The 21,444-nt window shown below is 43.3% G+C and overlaps 1 protein-coding gene and 2 long non-coding RNA genes across 9 annotated transcripts in view; all 3 read left to right on the forward strand.

Moving 5' to 3' along the window:
* The first annotated feature begins 12 nt into the window (after positions 1-12).
* Positions 13-11,489, forward strand: LOC107271634. 2 transcript variants are annotated; one of them, XR_001538712.2, is made up of 4 exons: positions 13-546; positions 642-3,706; positions 6,740-6,767; positions 10,847-11,489. It is a non-coding gene; the product is annotated as an uncharacterized LOC107271634 (long non-coding RNA). The 2 variants fall into 2 exon arrangements; XR_003060961.1 differs by lacking the exons at positions 6,740-6,767; positions 10,847-11,489 and adding an exon at positions 4,031-4,187.
* Positions 11,490-11,498: 9 nt separating this feature from the next.
* Positions 11,499-14,799, forward strand: LOC107271632. Its single transcript, XR_001538710.2, has 3 exons — positions 11,499-11,817; positions 12,052-12,176; positions 12,598-14,799. It is a non-coding gene; the product is annotated as an uncharacterized LOC107271632 (long non-coding RNA).
* A 2,383-nt stretch (positions 14,800-17,182) lies between these two features.
* Positions 17,183-21,444, forward strand: part of LOC107271631 — a 31,704-nt gene continuing 27,442 nt past the window's right edge. For 2 of the 6 annotated variants that reach the window (XM_015747842.2, XM_015747843.2), the window contains exon 1: positions 17,184-17,378. The gene's annotated coding sequence lies outside the window, so the exon portion shown is untranslated. Of the gene's footprint in view, positions 17,379-18,262; positions 18,339-19,273; positions 19,406-21,444 lie in introns of those variants that run through there. The other 4 variants (XM_015747846.2, XM_015747844.2, XM_025088844.1 and 1 more) reach the window with 4 other exon arrangements.

The following is a 21,444-nucleotide window of genomic DNA, read 5'->3' on the forward strand; positions in this document are numbered from 1 at the left end:
GGGGGAGAGGAGGAGGAGGAGGAGGAGGGGAGGGGTGGAGGAGGATTCGAGGCGTCGCACGAGGAAAGAGACGAGCGAACGTGGGTGTAGCGGAAAAGCCGAGGATAAGGTGGCCGACTGACTGGCTGACTGGGTCTGGCCGACCAGGGGGGAAGCGACGAAGAGTGGACCCGGGGCCAAAGGGAGGATGGTCCACGAGTGTATCGGCGGACGGGTGGATATTCCGTGGGTGGTGAACGATGCCGCGCGAGATGTTGACTGTCGCGACGACGACGGCGTCGTCGAGCCGCGAGGGAGACGAGGCCGAGCGACGAGGTTGCAGCTCGATGTGATTTTCGTTCCGATGACAATGAACTCGCGCACTTAATTCGAGAGCCCAGAACTGCGGGACTCTTTTGGACCAGCTACGAAGCATTCACTCACTGGAATCCACACACGGCCACCAGCAGCACCTACTCACACGCGAGACACGTTTAATGGACGAGATAACGTCTCCACTCGGCGAAATTCGTTCCTCGACGAAGATTCCATCCACCACATAATAAAGTATATATATATATATATATATATATATCTTAGAATGGCGCGTATTTACGTATATCTATATACACGTATATGTTACATATATATAATTATTAAAGGCGAGTCCAGGACATCGCGGATCGGAGCACGATCACACTTTGGCGCACGTTGACGAAACGGTCGACACACGTTCGAGGGAGACGACGGGTTGCACGAGGATCTCGCGGATGGAAAGAACGAAGAATGGAAAAAAGGAAGAGAGAAGAAGGAACGAAAGGAAAGTCGGTGCTAGGGCATGGCAGGCAGGCGGAATATCGGAGTACTACCAGCTAAGAGTAGTACCGTCCGTTCTAACTAACACACATAGAGACAGATTGGGACTGCGCGTGCTATAGGATAGGATGGATGGTGATGGCGGCCGCAGCGGCAGCCACCGCCCCCATGCTTCTCTCTCCTTCTCACTTCCTCTCGCTCGTCCCCTCTCTCTCGCTCGCTCGCTCGGCCTCCCACGCTCCGCTTCCGCCCCTCCCGAGTGCCCCCACCGCTCACGCCGTCTCCCCACCGCTTTCGCGCTCCACAGCCTCCCCTCCCTCCGCCTCCAACTTCTCCTCGGCCACCCATGACCTCTCCTGCAGCGATCTCATTGCCAGTAAAGCAGGCCGGTAGAAAAGACTGGACCGATCGGTTGTCCGGTAGGATCGGCGAGTGTGGAGGGGGGAGGGGGGAGGGACGCCACCCACCACTCTTCATCCCTCCTACCTTGATATTTAACTCCCACCAGATCTTCACGTTTACCCCTACTTATACGTCGCGACGCCCCCTACGCACCCCCCCCTCCCACTACGCCCCTACACTGACGCTCAAGCTCGACTCTCTTTCTCTTGCGAGGAAACTCTGGCCACTCCGTAACGTCGCCACATCCCCTACCTGGCTTCCCGCGTGTGCGTGAGAGCGCAATCAAGACCAGGGACGTAACTGTGACTCCTGGGACCCTGCTGTCCACGTGGACGCTTCTATGTTTTGGAGATCAGCACCTGTCCGGGATACGTTAAAATGTCTTTCGGCAGTGTAAAATTTCGATTTTTCCTCGTACGAAGGGAACGTGAAATCGTCATTCGTGGATTATGAATTTTTACGTAAAATTCATAGTAAATTTAGCTGATAAAAAATTTTGCTCTTATCGCGCTCGTGTGTGTCACCGGAAACCGATATCTCTCGAGGGAGAGAATACAACCTTGCTTTAAAAGACTCATGTGCTACTGGTTGTAATTTCGACTTTCGAGATTTCAATGTCAGGGATGTACTTCAATAACGGTAGCTTAGTTCGCGGGATATCTTCGATAAGGAAAGTAAGGACGAATGGTCGTGGCGCGGTCGACGGCAGCGATACCATGGGTTATCCCAATAACGCAGCTAAGTCAACTCGAAAGGTTAAATTCCCCTTCGACACTTCACTCTAAATTTGTATGTTACATCAAAATCTCTAAATATACCTAGAACGACGTTACTCCGCTCGTGTTCTGAATTCCTTCTTTTACCATCGATCCACCAATTCCCCGGCTGGCCCTCCGCGTAGTCTACAATATCGCTAATCTGGGTTTCGAAAATCATTATGCCGTCCGGGTCCAAGCCTTGTTTGCGCTCACCGCAAGGCACTCAAATTTATTCCAACCAACCGGGTACAGTATATCCCTATACCTACGACCACGTGTGTCTCATTCCTTCGGGACGCATTGACGAATAAATTAGACCTTTTGTATTTCTTTTTTTTTTCCTCGAAAAATATTATTACCACCTACCACGTACCTACCCCCCCGAGTGCTGGGGTGTCTAGAAGAGGCATTAACTCCGCTTCTTATCCGCTTGTCGTATATATACGTGGTAGCTTGTAAAAACCGCGAGATCGTGTTCGCCAGAGGTAGGTAGGTAGGCAGAGGATGGTGAGGGAGAAAAAAAAAAGATATTTGTCTTCGTAAAATCTTCCACAGGCCGTCTTAGTTACAGCCACGTTGTAGTAATATAATAATAACAGTAAATAGCCAATGACGACAATACAGCAACGTAATACACCGTGGTTATTAAAGTTCCTCGTTATTAGCCCGACACCATAGATTCAGACTGCGTATATCTATACATATTCATTATATCAGCACAATAGTCGTATTTCATCGAGAGTAAAGATATATATTTCATTCTCGTCCGACGTATCGTTAACACGCGCAGACACTATTTATAAGACGTGAGGGTCGAGGGGTTATGGTAAATTTTTTTTTCACCTCGATACCCATATAACGTTTTTTTTTCTTCACGTACTCATTAATGCCGCAACCAAATTCGAAAGACCAGACCGTTTGGAAATTCGAATCGATGCCTACCGATAGGCCTAGCTGCTTTCAAGGGTCTCGTAAGGGGCGCCTCGCGCGGTACACTATTATTAGTATGCAGCTGCCCGTGAATTAGTGAATGAACGGAGGCAACGTCTCGAAACAATGTGCCTCTGAAACAACATCCAAGATGAATGCGGAGGACCAATGAGCGGTGAGAGACCGAGACTCGACTCCCCGAAGCATATAACAGCGACAATCACCGCGGGCAGTCTCGTCGCGCCACGTCGTCGAACGATGACGAAACACGTTGAAAAAATACCCAAGAGTGGTCACCGTGGATACAGGGCAGTGGACGTAGGCTCGAATAGAAAAAAAAAAAATTTTTTTCAAAATTTTTCCTAGCCACCTAAAAAACAAGGGTACTTCAGTGACTACGCACGGCCCTGAATTCTGATAGCAGCGCACTGGTCGCCAGCGGCTGGCGGGTTCGTTACCGATGACGCGCCGGACGGTCACGAGAATAGCCGAAGTTCTACGAGCGCAGCCGAACATCCACCGGTGGGGATATCCTTGTCCAGGTGGGGATTTTTCATGCCCAACTGGGGAAATTTTACTCGTTCCCTGCCCTCCTAACCCCCCTTTTCCTTTTTTTTTCCCTTCCCGCAGCAGCTCCGCGGCGCAACGAGTTACCCCCTTTTTGTTGCCGCCCATTAGGCGCCGCCGCGGCGTGATTCGCAACTGTGTTTCTTTATCTCGGACGCGCACCGGTGTCGCGTCTGAACTTCGAGACAACGACCGACTCCACGATTTCTCTCTCCTCGTGCACAGTACAATAGAGACGTGAATCAGCGGCGTAGGTATGACGTGTTTATGTACATATAACGGTAATAACGAATACGCGTTATTCGCAAGTGCAAAGTCCTTTCGCTGCTACGGGGGGATGAACATGAATATACGTATACAATATGTACGTAAACATCCGTAAACAGGATATAAAGCACGAATATATAGATTTTCGAGTAATTTCAATCAACTGGACACCGAGAGGAGATCTCGTTCCTTTCATTGGTCCAGATGGAGTCTGCGCACTACATGCATGAATAATACCACCTATCTTGAAAAGCGTATTAATATCATCCACACACAGCATTATGGTTATCAGGAGCGTTAACGTTCTCTAGGTACGCAGTGGCGCTTAGTCACTATCCGATATGGATAAGATGGACTTTTTATGGGAGATTCGAGTCTATGGATCCTTCTGTATGAGGCAAAGGGAATCTCTCGAGGACTTCGAGATAACTCGATGATTTCTCAAGAGAGGGACGGAGACATATTTAAGGTGACGTACGATAGCTATAGATATACCAATCGCGCCTTGAAATAATTTCAAAATATTTTATGTACGTTAAAAAAAAAAAATTTTAGACTCCATCTTGTATTCTCAATCTTATCAAATAAAAGTGAAAAACGCGCGGAGATGGGTGTCTGGGTAATTTTTCAAACTTAAAATAATATCCGTTATCGGGCACCGGATAGGCCTACACGGTGGCGCGAGACTTGCCAAAAAGTAAAGGTAGGAAACGTTTGACCATAAAACTATAAAGTTTGCCCGTAAACCGAACAAGTTGGCAGACATGCTGAGTAATAAATCTAGGCGCACAATGATAATTATGTTAATGGGAAAGTACCGAGAGAGAGAGAGAGAGAGAGAGAAATAGAAAAAGATGTATAATTACAGTATCGTTTACCCTTTGACCACCATCGTTTCAAAGTTTTCTCAAGTCCGTCGGTGATAAATATATATATAAATATACGAAATAGAAAAAGATGTATAATTACAGTACCAAAAAGTAAAGGTAGGAAACGTTTGACCATAAAACTATAAAGTTTGCCCGTAAACCGAACAAGTTGGCAGACATGCTGAGTAATAAATCTAGGCGCACAATGATAATTATGTTAATGGGAAAGTACCGAGAGAGAGAGAGAGAGAGAGAGAAATAGAAAAAGATGTATAATTACAGTATCGTTTACCCTTTGACCACCATCGTTTCAAAGTTTTCTCAAGTCCGTCGGTGATAAATATATATATAAATATACAAGCGACCCGATGATTTGGCCATCATCGGAAACAGTCATAGCAAGACAAGATACCCACATATCATATACCATATATTCGAACTAAAATTAATTTAATCCTCAATTCTCAAAATTTCCTCTTATCCAACAAGAATAACAACAATAGTACAAGGTTTATCAAAATTCTCAACTAATCTAACCACAAGGACTTATCTTCCAGCTACGCGTACTCTGACCTCTGACCACAGGTACGCGCGAAGCCCCGTGACGAAATTTTGAAAAATTTTTCAAAACCCACCCATACCCCGCGCACGTATTACGCAAACCGTATAAGTATATAGGTGGTCCAAAAACCTGGCCGGATCCGTAAAACTGAAAATTCTCGAACAAAAACCTGACCTCTCGAACAACTGTGCACCATGTGTGCGCCACTTGCGCCTTTTCTCCTCTCTCTCTCTCTCACTCGCACTTTGCGTCTCACTCTTCCGCTCCCCTCTGCCCCTCATGGCGCATGCACACCGAACCACGCAGATACGCCATAGGTGTATCTCATAGATGACACACACTGAGCAGTCACTCTTTAAGCATGGAGACCCAGGACAAGGCTTGGTAGCTGTGTCCGGCTTTGATGTGAAAGAGGAACCCGGTTAGATTTGAATTGAGAAAATTTAAAGTCGACTGATAAAGAGTTCCTCTGCTCGTCTCGAGTAAATAGTCGTTTGAGGACTTATCGTTTCACCACTGTTCGACGTACAGCTCCCGATAGGAATATTTATACGGGTATATGACTCGTAGGGGTCCCGGGTACCTAGCGAGACCACGAGTATAACCTGCAATGGGTATTTATTTGACGTACACTGTGTATAGCCCACGGGATTACTCATAGTCAACTGGGAAGGACTGATAGTAAAAATGGGTAAAGTCAGAGTTCATGTCTTTTCGTACTTTCCGTCGATCCTGAAACAACAAACAGTAGGAGATCGCGAGGCTGAGCTGTAAGGAGGCAAATATTTGAACTTTGACCCTAAGTACATTTGAGACTCCTATTATTAAAGTTAAGGCTACCCGTTATGGTGGACTGGCCGAATGAGCTGATGGGAGGTGAAGGAATTATATTTTTGGATATAAGGGAATCGTGGCTGAGCATGTTTTTTTCAAAGTCGAAAAATTTCATCGAGATCAGGTTTTTTGGGGGTCCAGTTGGGACACGGTGGACGTTATGGGTGAATTTTAGTGCATGAGTGCTTTTTGTGGTATCGAAGTACTGGGTCTGTTTTTGGGTGTTGATGTACGTAGAAAAATATTGTAATCTTGCGGGTGTTGAAAAAAAAAAAAAAGAAATTGGAGCACCAAGCATTGCTGTACCGGTGGCTGATTTTATTCTCGAAATTTAATACCCGTGACTCTTCGCTCTTGTTCCTCGCGAGTCGATAAACGCGGACGCTGGCGCCATTAATGTTTTTCGTCTGTCAAAAGGTAAGACCGAGTGGACGCGTGGGCGTCTGGAGATTTTCGATGAATTTTTTTTTTTTTTTACCGGAACATCCTTTCTCTTGCCCCCCTGATTTTCGGCCCTGCTCTCAGTCTTGACTTTGCGCGCGGAGTATCGGCGAAAGTTGAGAAGGACGGACGAGGGTGGACGTAACGAGGGTTGAAAACTTTTCTCCTGCCAAGTCCGGAATAAACGAAGGGAGGAAAAATGGGTGAAAATGAAAACGTGGAAAATAGTGGGGAAAAATAATAGCATAAGCGGATAACAAGTATTCTTGAGTATTGTAATAAATATTTATGGAAATTTTTCTATATTTTTCCAGAGATCGCTGTCATCCCCTTATATACATGGTACGGAATGGTCGTAGGGAGGGTAAAGTATACCCCCATTGATTTTTTTGGAAATTCAAAAGAGATCGCACCAGTCGTCAAGCCCTATTCTCATTCAGGATGAATCTCGCCAGGTATCACGTTCCACGTTCCACGTTCCTCGTTTGTCCGATATGGACAGATTGCACGTGGAACAGGGAGCGCACTTCAGAGCACGAGTGCACCAGCGCACAGTCAAAGTGTGTACTTATACCTTTGCTCCCGAGGCTATGTTCGCCATATGGGCAGCAGCCTAGGGGTTGTAAACGTGTTCACCTTCGATTTTGAGCCCGTATGCGGGCCAGATTTTATGCTCTCTAGGTAGGCCGGGGCCCGTTCGCTCACTTGCATGCGCGCCGAAACAATATACAAAGCACGGAAGGTCCGCGTATACGTGCAGGGGACTACGAGTGCGTGTGCATCCCATGAGGGTAGTCCCCTGAGAACCTCTGAAAGTGAAATCTCTCATCCCTTCTCCGAAACGAATGAGACTCCTTTTTGGTAAAGACTCTCGAGCGTCAAAGTCATTTGGTTTAGGGAAAGAATTTTCGAGAAAAAAAAAAATTATGGCGAGTGACGTCGGATGGGATGAAAATTAATTTTGAAAATTTTTTCAATCTCATTCTATTTGTTTCTGGACTTTGGCAAACTTATTTATTCACAGCTGTTTGCTCTTCTGACACACTCCAGATACTCTGGTCGTTGCGTGCATACGTGGACTGTGCTCCGATGATTTGTATATTGAAATGACTCGAGTGATAATTATCTAGTACGTGATTCAGAGTGAGCGTCAGGTAAATAGTGCGGAATACAGGGAGGAAACGACGGAGGAACGTGACGGAACGAATCGGAGCTGTAAAATCGAAATTTCCTCCACCGATTAATAAATTGAGATTGCTCACCGGTGCTGGGTCAGCTGATCGGTGAAGGCCTAGAACTGCATCCAGGGGACAGTCACGTAGACACTGTAGCATAACACTGCACTTCCGAAACGCGAGATACAGGGAGAGCAACGAAAACTAGGCAAGCGAGAACTTCCTGTACCGTATAGGAAACACGGCTAGAAAAAGTGTAAACAAATAGCCCGGGAGCGCGAGGCAGCTCGAGGCACCCCGACCGGTGTCCCAAGACAGACTGACTTCGTCAATAATTAAATTCGACAACTAATAATTCTGATTGGTCAAGAGCGTTACAGCCGTTAACTCTTATGCTTTTCCTTGAGTGAGAAAGTCTCAGCGAAGCACAAAGGTAGAACGTTGTCCGTAGTCGGAGTCACCGAGAAATGACGTCACAGCGCGTACGTCGTAACAATATACACCAGCATCCCGAGCTACGGAAAATTCGTTTGAGAGAAATCATATTTAAAAAAAAGTATTCACTACCGCCGTAAAAGACTCGTCTAAAAATTTTTACAAAATTTCATTTTCACCAAAATTAATTAGCGAAGAAAAGTCATTCTGAGTAAATATAATTATTACAGTTTGAGAAGAACGTCCACGTGCGTCATCGAAGACACAAAACGCTAGCGATAAATATTAAGTTCTGGACGCTGCTTTGCTTTATCGTCACGGCAACAGCGCCGTCATATCTCTGGATTGGTCGGGTGTCGCGTTACGTCCCGGGCGAACTTTAATTTCCCGGGTAAATAAAATTCTCAAGATTTTTTACAGTCAGCGGACGTCTCTTTCGTTTCATGGACATTCCACGGACGTCCGTATGACAGGTCGTGCCAGTCCACGTGGTCGTACGACATTGTTTACACACGTGCGAACTGTCACTTTCACGAGAACTGTCATTCGCTGCTCTCTCGCGAGAATGCCAAAAGATCGATAGAAAATGCTAGATGTAAAAATAATCCAAAAATTTAACTATACGTACGCATTGCTTACTCTACGCGTATGTACATACTGACAGGTAGAAAAGTCCGTACAAAGCGCCCAGTCGTTAACCCTCCATAATGGCGATTTAAAGGGATAGCGGTTACGCATTTTGGGAAGGTGTGCACTGCAAAATGCATCAGGAGCGTCGATAGATATTAGATACTAGGGGGTTCGCCCTAGGGTAGCAAAGCTAAGCCAGTAATGCAATAACTTGAATAGATGCGCACGCAGGCGGAAACAACATAACCTACCCCCTACATGCACGGGCGCACTTCTACCCCATATATATATATATATATATATATATATATATATATATATATATATGCATGAACATAACCTAGCGAGACGAACGTTGCCGATTGCTAAAAGGGTCTTGGGGGGGGTTCTCTCGGGAAGGTACATTCCTCATCTTTTTCTCTCGTTCACTCATTTTCCCAATTCTCTCTCTCTCTCTCTCTCTCATACTAGCTACTCATACCTATCTACACGTAAGTATCCAGCACTATCTACTCGCCATACGTGCTCGTATGCGCCCCCTCGGGCCCCTCTCGATGCTCCCAGTCAAATACAGGGAAAAAAGACAGAACGAACGAATGAATGGCTCCCAATCTGTTCCATCCCTTTGTCGAGCGGCTCGTGCCGCGTGTGCAAATCTACCCTGCTACCATCCCTGCACACGCCTCACACCTGAGCACAATGGGGACCCGATTTTACCCTCGCGCACCACCCTTCTCTATCCCCGTGTTTAAATACTGGCTCCCAGGGGGTGGTATATGTACTGGCCCTCTGCTGTCTTCCTCTTCCTTCGCCCCCTCAGCCACCCTTACTTCTGTACGTCACTGTGTACATATTCACGGGTGCACGGCTGCCACACGATGCAATTTTACTGGCTGTCCTGTGCTGAATCGGTGTACCGTGTTACCGGTCTTATCTTCGTTCTTTACCGATTGGGGGATGAAATTTGAGAATGAGAAAGAAAATTTAGTAAAAATCAAATTTCAATTTCTATACCGAATTCTCGTTCAATCTCTTCAGGTGGAAGGTATATCTAAACTGAGGGAGGATGAGCACGAGAGCAGATGGGTATTTTATTGTTAAAAATTTGTAACAATTTTTTTACTCGATATTTTTTTAATTTAATCTTATTTTGCTAGTATTATTTTATTATGTATTTTTGTGCTTAATTTTTTTTTTTCTTTTCTTTTTATTACATACGATTATGCGGAACACTTGGTTTCGTCGATTTCGTTGGGTTCAGTGGACCTTACAGATTTCCTTTGTATCGACATGACTTCTTGGCGATGTCAAACGATATTTCAGCCGGTGAATAAACCTGGCGGAGATAGAATTGAGGGGTTCGGAACGTGCCGGAGAAAAATTACCTGGTTACCGAACGCATGTGGGCATCTATCTAGGGTCCATTAAAGGTCGTAAAGCTTATAAACGTTAAAGGCCACCTCGGAAGCAGTAGGTGTGTGCGAGTGGCTCTTAACGAGCATGCGGGCATCTCGGTGGGAATTTACTCAATTTAGGTGTAATTGTTTAATTAAGATCCTCACCGTCACGCCGCAGTAGGCTGCTCAGCCGTTAAACACAATTCGCATTGTTCTACGGCAATTCGGACGATATCAACTCGTTTCGTAATTACAGTGTCATAGGATTTTTTGGTTTCGGGGAAAAGGGAAATTTTTGATAATACGAAAAATTATCAATGAAAATATCGAGCGCAAAGCGGCGATAGAGAATAAATGGAGTTTTAACGTACGACGAACGAATCGTTAAAAATTTCTTCAGCGACAAATAAAATCGAACGATATTCCAGAAAATTGAAATAAAATTTTATTTGCGCGCGAATAAATATTGACACGCACTCCGCGAAATTATACAAAGGTATTAACGTGATTTTTCTTTATACGAGGACATACGAATATTTTTTCAAAAAAAATTTTTGCATGTTTTAGAAATTCCCAAAAAAATGCATATTCCCAAAGTCCGAGGATACTTTTTATACTTATATCGTACATTGCATCGTATTTACATTATATCGTATATCGGTCACGTGCTCGAGGAACAAATCGAGATTTTGGTAACCGGATAGATCACATTTCTCATGCACCCCTTACCGAAGCCACCCCCTCGCATATCCAGTGATTGAACATTGCATTTTTTTATTTTCAGTCCCACCACGAATGATTTGTGGAAGTCGAGACCAAGAGAAAGTGGTCGTGGAATAAAGTACGAAAGTGCCAAAGAATTTCGAGGGGCAAGAGAAAGAAATAAGGGATGTAAAGAAAAAGAAAGAAAAAAAAAGAAAAAAAGGGAAAAGAAGGAAATGAGCAAGGGTTAGGTGGAAGTAACGGCGACGCCGACGCCGCCGTCGCCATCGACGTCGGATGGGGGAGGAGGGTGGAATTGGTCCAGCAGCCATGAGAGATGTATATGGGGTGAAGACCGCGCCACGTGCCCATCGGCCCTTCAATTCTCTCCTTCCGTCTCTCTCTTTCCTTTCTTTCTCCCCCGTTTCCGTCTCTTCTCATCCTCCCCTCTCCCGCCCCACCCTCGCCCACCGACCCCCATCCCACAGTCATATCCACCGCCATGGCCATGTGAGTTACCTTTACTGCGTTTACTATTCCCTATTGTGTATGACTACGATACGGGATCCTGTCGTGGGGAGGCTGCGAGATCGCATGAGTCATCCGCTCGAGTTCAAGCCATTGGCGTAGGCTCCTTATGCCCCCACGTAGAAAACATCTCCTTGGAACAGGCTTGATATCTATACTCTCTCTCTCTCTCTCTCTCTCTCTCTCTCTCTCTCTCTCTCTCTATACATTTATGATCCTCCGTTCTAACTTTTCTTAAGGGTAGTTAAACCCCCCCGAGGACGGGGGTTCCCGAGAAATTCGAACGTCGGCGCCATCTGCGAGACTTTACCGTAAGCTTCTACGTCAACTGTCTACTTCGCGTTATAGGTATATCTGTATGTATTACTTACGAAAGTAGTAAAGTTTCCCTAAGCCGAATTCACAACGATTGAAAGCACTCTCGATGGGAGTACACTTGTGGAGAAGTGACTGCAGAGCACGACGCGTGACGCACAATCGACGCGTTGATACGACGCCGCACGCTGTTGGAACGACGTTTACTAGGTACGATATTCCGAGAGTTTTAAAAGATTTTCGAAACAGCTCTAGTGGGTCGGCGGCTTTTTTGATTTCAAAAAAAAATTTTGTTTGGTAATTATTTTATATATTTCTTGTAATTCATTCAAGTGTATATATATATAGATTGAGAGTATATTTATGATCATAATTGAAATCGGTATTTTTTTATGTAACGATACACTGTCAGATTTCAAAATTCCCGCCTGTTTCACATTCTAGGTCCTATCTGCGTTTATTTGACTATTCTCAAGGAGCGACAGGATCCATGAGGATCGACGGCGACGTAAATGAGTGACGATAGCTATCCTGCCCGCTTGGAAACTTGGTGAATTACGGGACTATCGGTAAACGAGGAAACGGTGGAATAGAGACTAAAGGGGGTGATGGCTAGAGGGTGGAAATTCCTTTAACGATTTCCCACGCTGGAATCGCATCGTGCCCTATAACCTTCGTCGGCTATAACGACCGGACAGAGACGATCGATCCCAAGAGTTCGCTTCATTGCCTTCCTTTCATCGTTTTATTACCCCTTTCCATTCCCCTCCCCCATATACACCCTCCTTCATCAGGACCCCTCGCCCAGGCTCTAGCGACAAAATTTAAATCGACTCCAGTCAAATTTATTCCATGCTCTCGCTGTTATCGCTCCTCTCGTCTGCCACCTCGATTTTGGATTTTACGATGAAAAGTCAAAAATTCAATTTTTGACCTAATAATTTCAAAAATTTTTTTTTTTTACAAAAATAAATTTTTGACTCGATCAAGGTACGCTTTCTAAGTGGTGAAAGTGCTCGGAGTTCAAAATACCGATTTTTCTACGAAGCTCATGATAATCAAGGGTCCTGGGAATAAGGACAGGGTGAAAGGTACCGCTGGCTACGTCACTGGGCTCGGTCAATGCATCAATCCAAGCTGCATCTGTATGTATTTACGGGACCCCTATATGACATCATCCCTCTCCCGTTGGTCCCGTTCGTTTCGCTGGGTGACTTCTGTCGCCTAACTCCAAACACCCCAACCCCGACTGCCACCTCCCTTTACCTTTAATCTTTATCAATCCATCCAGCCGGGCATCCTCGCCGCCCGTAGAACGAATGGACGGACGCACGAATCGACGCACCGACGCACAGACGGATCGACGGACGGACGCCACCGCGCATTATTCACGGGCGATAGCGTCCCTGCTACCGCGACGGCGACGGCGACGCCAACCTCGACTTATTCCCACCCCCAGTTATACTAGTCCCCTTATACTAGTCCACGTTTTACTCGAGCTACACAGACGCCCCTATTTCTTCAACCACGATTTCGAATCGTCCCTCGACTTATAGTAAATTAAAATTTCACGTTTTATTTTATTTTACATTCAAAATTTTTTAGGAAAAAATTTTTAGGTCAACTTTTTTTATATATGCCAACCGAGGTTACCGAAATGCGCAGAACTTATTCTGTTTGCGTTCCAATGATGCTGCCAACTGACAGGGCACACGGGATTTCAAAAGTAAACGGATTCGTGGACTTTTCTGAAGTTGAAGTTTAATGCCGGCAAGTGCTTCGTGCTGAGGCGTCTTCAAGTTGAGGATTTGCCCAAGCGAAGACACGAAGTTACGGAAGAATGTCCGGAGTTACTTTACGCAGAATTTAACGGTTATTGAGACACAGTGCGCATGCGCGGATATCATATGATTTACGAACGCTTTGTTTTATAGTCTTGTTAGGTATACCTGAAGCCTGAGAAACCGTAACACGTGTTATGGCTCATAACCATAGTTACATTTTGTTCAGTGCTACCATTTTCAGTTCTGCTTCAACCCCTCTGCAACTTTGTTGCTATTAACGACCGTTTGTGCCAGTGGATCCCTTGGGATTTGCAATACGACTTTTCCCATTGTTATTCTGCCATCTGTCTGTCCTTGCGACTTTAATCGTTATATCGTTACACAAAAAATGTCCAATGCTCCCTTGTCACCTGTACAGCGCGTATCAAAAAATGTATCAAAAATTGTACAAAATTTAAAAGTCTATCGAATTAACTTTTTATTGTAATATAACGTAGAGAATATTTTAATAGACGTAAAAATAATGCTTTTTTTTTTCATAAATATATTATTATCTAATTGTATTGTATTGTGGTATCTATGCGTTGCTTAGGCAATACTTTGTTCCATTAAAGTTTCGTGCTACAGACCCAAGTAGAAGGTCAATGCTGATTCCAGTTGATATTTATCATAAGTCCAACATGATTAGTTCCCAGTACCCTGAAGTTTCTGAGTAGCTCGCAGCAGCGCAACCGTACAAAAAATGAAAGATTCCAGTAGCATCTTATACGGACCTACTCTTACCCAGTCCACGTTCTCAACACAGTAGGTATAATAATATTTAAATGTTGAGTAAGAAGGGAATTAAAAAAATAGTCTCGTTACCTAGCTTTAGGTTATCCAAAATTAATTGTCGACCATTTAAAAGAAAATGTTGATAAGTTCCTTCAGAGCGATCCATAGTTAAAATTTTCAACTGAATGATCTGCCATCTGGCGGCTAAAGCGGAATGACAGTCACTGGCTAAGCGACCACGTAATATAGGGCTGGACAATTTCTAGGTTTAATTTGCTTGAGCCCATAGGGTGCCAGTACTCCTAAAAGGATAGATGGTGGTAGGTAATCTAGGACGGTCCGATGACGTAGCGCACACACCTGAGGCGTGGGTGTAGAAGGTTGTAGGTAGCCAAGCAGTAAGGTTAGGCAGGCAGACAGGTGGGAGGAGCCAGAACTGTTGGCTACCTCTACCGACGCCACACCTACTATTGATCATTCTCCATTATTTCCTTACCTGGGTTGTTGATTAAACGCAACTTCCAAGACAGTGAAACCTTTTTGGCCTGTTCCACCTCCTTGTCAACCTGCCGCACCCACTTGGACCGGGTCCTCCTCCGTGAGGTTGCCCGGCATGTCGCTGGTCTATGGGGAATCGTTCCTAGAAATGGACGGACGAAATGGATAATTTCATATTCGTGAGCATAAATGCGAAGTTTCAGGTTATCCTAAGAGTGTATTACATTTTTATTGAGTTATACCGCGTTACTTTCTTTCGACATAGTCGAATATTTGACTATTTATACTCTGTTTTGTTAATTAATGCCTATATAATATATACTTATAAACGTCAAATCATACAGTATAGTCCACTCATTCTCTTTTCTTTGAAAAGTCTTTAGGTTTCAAGTCAAAGTAATAAATAAAGCTTCCTTACGTGAGTGTACTCGGCACGATTTTCTTGCTTGATATAATAGTAAAGGGGCTGCTTGAGTCTGTCGAGCGTCCTGTTTCTTGGCTTTACTCGTATAATAAGCGTCTAGGATAGAAAAAAAGAGAAGAGGAAAAAAAAAGAAGTAAAAACGATCCGAGTGCCATCGGTCGTGACTAACTAGAATTACTCTTACTGGGCTCTCGTATCGTCCTACAATGTTTGTCGAATTTTCGCAGAGTATCCGATTCTCATCTCGCGATAAGGCAAACGAGTCCAGTTCGATTAGTTCGAACCGCCTCCTGACATTTCTGCTGCTTTCGCCGTCCGAAAGTAACGAACACAAATGCGATCAGATAAATTTGGAATGCTGCGATAAGTCACGTCGTACCGAACCCCAAAAGTACATACAGGTTAGTCACAGGTCATCGTGGAAACGATTTCTAACCTGATTGTTACACCTTCAACCTCAGCTTCTCGCGTAGGTATCGATTGCGCGGCACTGTGCTTACAGAAATTCCTAAACGAATTCTTGGTAAGGAGTGACGTAACGTTTTCCTCGATCAGAATAATATCGGACTACGTACGAGCGTTGAGTGAAGCTACCGTTTAATCGAGCGGCATGGACTTTGAGACTTGAGAATTGGGACTCGCGAGCACCGTTAATAAACAAATACAATCCAATTGCCGGATCTTTTATTCGAGCTTGTCTGACGCATTGTCTATAATTAAGTGGCGAATCTTATCTGGTAGCTTATGTGCCAATCCACGTTCCCACGGATGTAATACACGTATATATATCGTTCTCGTTCAACTTGTTACTCCACTGCTCTACTTGAAAATGATCAAGTACTAGACGAAGACGGATCCTCGTCGCGTGTTCCTTTTTTATTTTGTTTTGCCTCGCACTACCGCTTGTTTTACGCGTGTTGACGACGCCAGGCCGATACGACGAACACGGTGGACAGCCAAGAGCTTCACTCGAATTTCTACTTGTGGTAGTAATGGGGCGACCGTTACATTCTTGCGTAGACTTTATGCGTTATAATGCTAGTTTTCTTCTTTACCGACCGCCGCATTTCCTCTCGGCTCAGTTGAGTGAAGTTCGAACGCAATATGAGTTTACTTGTGTCGGTACTTTATTGTATGAGAAATAAATTGTTATTTAATACAGGTCTTACGTAATACGTGACTAAAGCACGAGGAATCGTGGCAAATAAACGCGGTGTATAATACAAATTTTCAAATTGTATAAGCATTACGGTGAGAGTTATCATTGAAGCAAAATTTTAAGATAAAACAGAGTAGTGCGACTGATCTTTCTCATAAGGTTTGTTCCACCTTACCTTTCATTGGTATGAAGAGAATTAGTAAGTGATGCTTAGGATTATTAAAAGTAAAATACAAAATGTAAAGCAAATAGTAGCCACGATAACTGAAACTTTCATACGCCACTTTTATTCCTTAGCAATCTATATTTAGAGGCATGCAATAAAATTCTTACGTAACCAGAAGATGTATTCATGCAGCAGAAACATTTTAACCATAACCACGTGAACCTTGTTCATTGCCCTTTACTTCAAACGGGGAAGCACGTATGCAATGCGAATGACTGACATAGAATTTGGCAAGTAAAATAAACGAGAATAAATTTTCTCGCAGGTATTTCCCAGCCCGAATGAACGTAAAAATATTTTCAAAATATTCAAAGGACAAAATTGATTTTCAATTTACAACGGAAATTTCTTGATTAATGCCACTATAACGACCTTAAGGTACCAATTAAAAGTCCTCATCATCGTCAGACAATATATTATCGACCAATTAAACGAGTTATTTCCATAATACCGGTATAGCAAAATCTTACTTCTCGATCTCTGTAATTTGGGTTATATCGATCGGCAGTACCAAGTATCGATAGATCGATCGTTCCGCTGACAGTGATTCTCATTAATCCTTATATTTTATCGGCTTTTCAAACGACTGATAACGGGTTTACCTGTACAAGCATTATAGCTGAGTTTCTAGGAAGTGAACACAAGGGTTGGTCGTTCGAGGCCGACGTAGCAATCGATGGCGACGGCGCAGGACTCCATCGACGACGACGAACGCCGCCAAGTACGTCGACAACGTCGACGAGAGGTTCGCGCGCCAAGCGACTCTTCAGTATGACGAGCGACTGCCGCGGCTTTGGAACTCACGTATATTTAACGTTGCACTGAGATTTTCATCGCGAGCGTGAGAACTGAGCACGTCAGACGACAATCTACCGACGAAAAAGTGAACAAGAACGATTTTCAAAGGTAGGTCATGCGAGAACAAATTTATTATATTCAATGACTTTTCTTATTCGATTCGTTTCACTGAAGTTAACGAATTTTTGTGATCCTGTACCACTACCTGATAAGAATGTAGGTCCGCTGTCATTAAAAGATAAAACCGATCTTTCATTTGATATTCAAGATAAATATTTATCCAGATATTTTACTTGATGAAATATCCTTTCTGATTTGCATTTCGAAAGTAGAGATATGCAGCTATTATTTTTTTTATTTATTTCGGGATCTCTAAGGATACTCTTGCCTTTGATTTGCTAAGGATTGTGATTCATTTTTCTCAATATGTCCGCAGACATATATTTGTGTGTTATGACTACTGTTGGAAAAGGTTTCTAAAGGAATTCTATGGCCTACGGGGGGGATCGCTCAGGTACTATTCTAGTCTTACGGATGTACGGCAACGAAAAACAGTTCGAAAATTATTGTAGGATAATTTTTTTTCGTACGCGTTGTCTTATTTTAATATCAATCTTGAACACCTTTTAGTCTACGTTGCCAAGTATTTTTTCTGGGACACTTGGTTCTTTCTTAAGAAAATCATCCATCCCAGTCGTATTGTCGGTGTTTCTTTCGTGAAGAAAAAAAAAGTTGAATCTCTCCTGTTAGTGGGTATATATTGTCTTCCGCAAAGAGTAATGGATTCCATGCATTCACAAAAAAAAATGAAGTTTATTCTTGTAAAGCGAATTTGCATTAGGAATGCGCTGCCGGGAAATAATGTCGCTTTATGTATTTCTGCAGTGATTTAAATTGGCAACAGTCGATTGAAGATCGATCGAAGGCAAATAACCATGTTGAATAAGCATATCGGTGAGAATTTTTGTTTGTCTTTTTCAATTCGTTATCAGAGGGACACTCTATCCGTATTGGAATTACGAAGAAACAAGATTACCAAGCAGACACAACAGGATCAATTTTCGTCTGGTGAGTTTTCCGTGAAATTTCTTTAATAATCCGAATTCCAGAAAAAAAGCTGCATTAAAATATTCAATGTCTCGTACACGTTGTCAGAAATGAAAAGTTTTCCAACGGAAAACTTTTGACCCCTCTTATACTTTTTTTACTCCGAGTATCGTCACTCCTCGACCCACGACTTAAGGCGGGTTTTTCTAATGAGTTTACGGCACGAATTGAATATTCAACCCTTTTGAGGCTTCTAATCGGATTTACGTAAGATTGCATCAAAGGTCGTAGGTCAAGGTACGCGAGCATCGTTACATGAACAAAAATACAGACACTGAAAACTCTTTTTTATATATTACACAAAAAAAGCATACCTCATTCACAGAACTTACTGTCATTTGTAAAGCTTTGAGAAATCAGCTGTTTGAATTGTCGACTGTTGGAATAACGTGGGTTTCCTGCTGGGTTACTGAATGCCGTTTCAAATGACAGCACGTAGTGCATAGAATTGCCGTGGTATTACTGTAGTGGCGCATGTAACGTTCCGTCGACATCAATTATCCGTGTGGTTCGTGGCCGAAAGCCGGTGACTGAGAAATCGTCATAGTACATGTAAATTGTAGTTGTTATAATAAACTTGAAGTAAAACAATAAATTGTACAGTTCTTTACTACTTATAAACATCCAAGGGTATCGACTGCATTTATTTTCAATGAGACAAATTCAATTTTTCAAACGCTCTGTATGCCGTCTTTTGACTACCGTATTGACTCGGCTGCGGTCCAATGGCATTCTTTGTTACACAGAGTGACTGAATAGGATGGTTGGCGCTGGCGTCGACGACTCATATTTCTAGTGCAAGAAACTCTGAAATGTCATACAAAAGTATTGCCAGTTTACACGCGAGTGATCGTTACCTCGAATTTCAAAGGTTCAGGAGTCAATTCGAATCTTGGCAATAGGTAGTCAGCAGGTCATGAACGATCGGAATCCACGATTTCAGTTATTTCCGGACACGGGATATCGACAAGGAATCCCGATGACAGACTTCGATTACAGGCTTAAGCATTTTTACGGACCCTCCTCGAGTAAGTAAACGACACGTAAAAATTCTCTCAGAGGCTCGCGAACAAGCTTGGCTTTAGAAAATACAAAAGTAACTCCAAATCACCGTCATGACCAAGAGACAATTTTTATAAAGTTTAACGCGGTTCTTAGACACTGCAATTTTATTGATTGATCATTCGACTTAAAGTAAGTCGTAAAAAAATATTTTAATTTGTTAAAAGAAACTTAAAAAAATTCTAACCATCCAACTCTTCATTTTTGGCTGGCGCTAGTCAATTCAATTGAACGTAGAACTAGAACTGTCTGATGTCTTATCAATAGATGCGCTGAATGCTGTACACGATAGAACATCATGCCAAAGCGTAGTTGATTATTGATCGAGTTTTCTGCCTTGGGACGCGTAGAAGGCGTAAGTGTATTTGACAGAGAACGAACATACGTGTCTGTAGAGGAGTCCGACCCGTAAGGATGAAATTTACCGTCGCTGTATCTCCATAGCCATCTTCTACACTTTACAGCTCCTTTGCCGAAGAACCTTTTACTCTTCGGAAGAAGAATAATCCGATGGCACAAGTTTCTTACCCTTGCGGGAGCATCGATCCTCTTCGAATTTCATTCAATCCCTGTCGCACTTGAATCTGTTGAATATCGAGAAACGAAAATTCGCGACTATGGAAAAATATTTTGTTAAGGTAAATAGAAAACCTTTTTTTCAAACTTTAATCATTTACCTTTCTTTCTTATTTTTTCTTTATGAAAATTTAGACGTGACTTTCTGAATTTGAAACTTGTATGACGATTCAATGGATTCACGTAACGCAGTCGTCGCGTGTCCTTGTACAGTCCAACACAAACATATAATAGAGAGAAATGAGCTTTGCAGTCAAAACTCACTTAGATTTCCAGTTAAACGCGATAACAGATTTGAGGTTAGGCCGAATCATTAAGCCGGCGACAAATGTTGAATGCCGGCGCGTTTAACGTGTAATTGACTTTCGTCAAGGTTTATGATTCACAAGTAAATTCACTGCCAGACACGACGCACGTGCTTATGGAACCACGAAGGACGTACAAAGCGTCTCGTTCGAAGGATCTTCACAGCGAAAAGTCATTAGCTCTCGGAATCCCTGCTAATAGACAAATTTCACGTGTTCCATATTTCCAAGCATCAAGGATCAAAGTACCAGTGTGTACTAGATACAATATTCGAATTTCCAAAATACAGTTTACATTCATCGTATACATATATTTTTTAAGGACAGTCCTCAGGACTCTCTTGAGTATCGGCAGTTACGAGGACACTCGGTGTTTGTCAAGCCCTATGACATCTACGTAACGTATACCCTAAAGACCATAAAGCTGCACTCACACCGAATTTTCAAAAAAAAAAAAAATGTCACTCTAGGTTATCCTTATGTCAGATCAGCTCAGAACACCAATGCCACGTGTCTCACGGTTTACTTCTTTTGCACGTGGAATCCCGTACGTCCTCATAACTGCCCTTTGACAAGTTTATATGCACACACGCGGATATATTGACCGTGTATATCACCATCCAGATAGTGCTGGTTCGACAGGTAATTACGTACGTCATTTAGCTGATACTCGGGCTGCGGGAATTTCCTCGCATGCAACCCACGGTAATTCGAGAATCTATTTACTCCTCGGGTTCGCTACTGAAAATCGAGACGGTTTGGTTAATTACGAAACAGACGGTAATCCGACGGACCGACGTGGAAATTCATTTATCTGTGTGTTTCCGCTATCATAGTTACGTGCATTGAGAATTAATTCACGTTCAAGCAGCTACGAGATATTTTTACGAAATACAATTTACGAAAAACGGGCTGGCCGAAATTGGCCGTGAAAAAAGAAAATTCAAATGCATAAGAGAAACAGCGTTAAATTCACCTACGTCACGGTTAAACGCATTACAAGCCGCGACTGTAGATTACAGGAGGAACTTGAAGCAGGTGACGTAACGAGACTATAGGATTTACGTCGTATTGCTTCCTCTATTCGGAATGCCATTAGCCCAGACCGTAAATGGCTGCTCGAT

This window comes from Cephus cinctus, unplaced genomic scaffold, assembly GCF_000341935.2.
Source record: "Cephus cinctus unplaced genomic scaffold, Ccin1 Ccin1_scaffold1004, whole genome shotgun sequence".
In the NCBI taxonomy this organism is placed as follows: Eukaryota; Metazoa; Arthropoda; class Insecta; order Hymenoptera; family Cephidae; genus Cephus; species Cephus cinctus.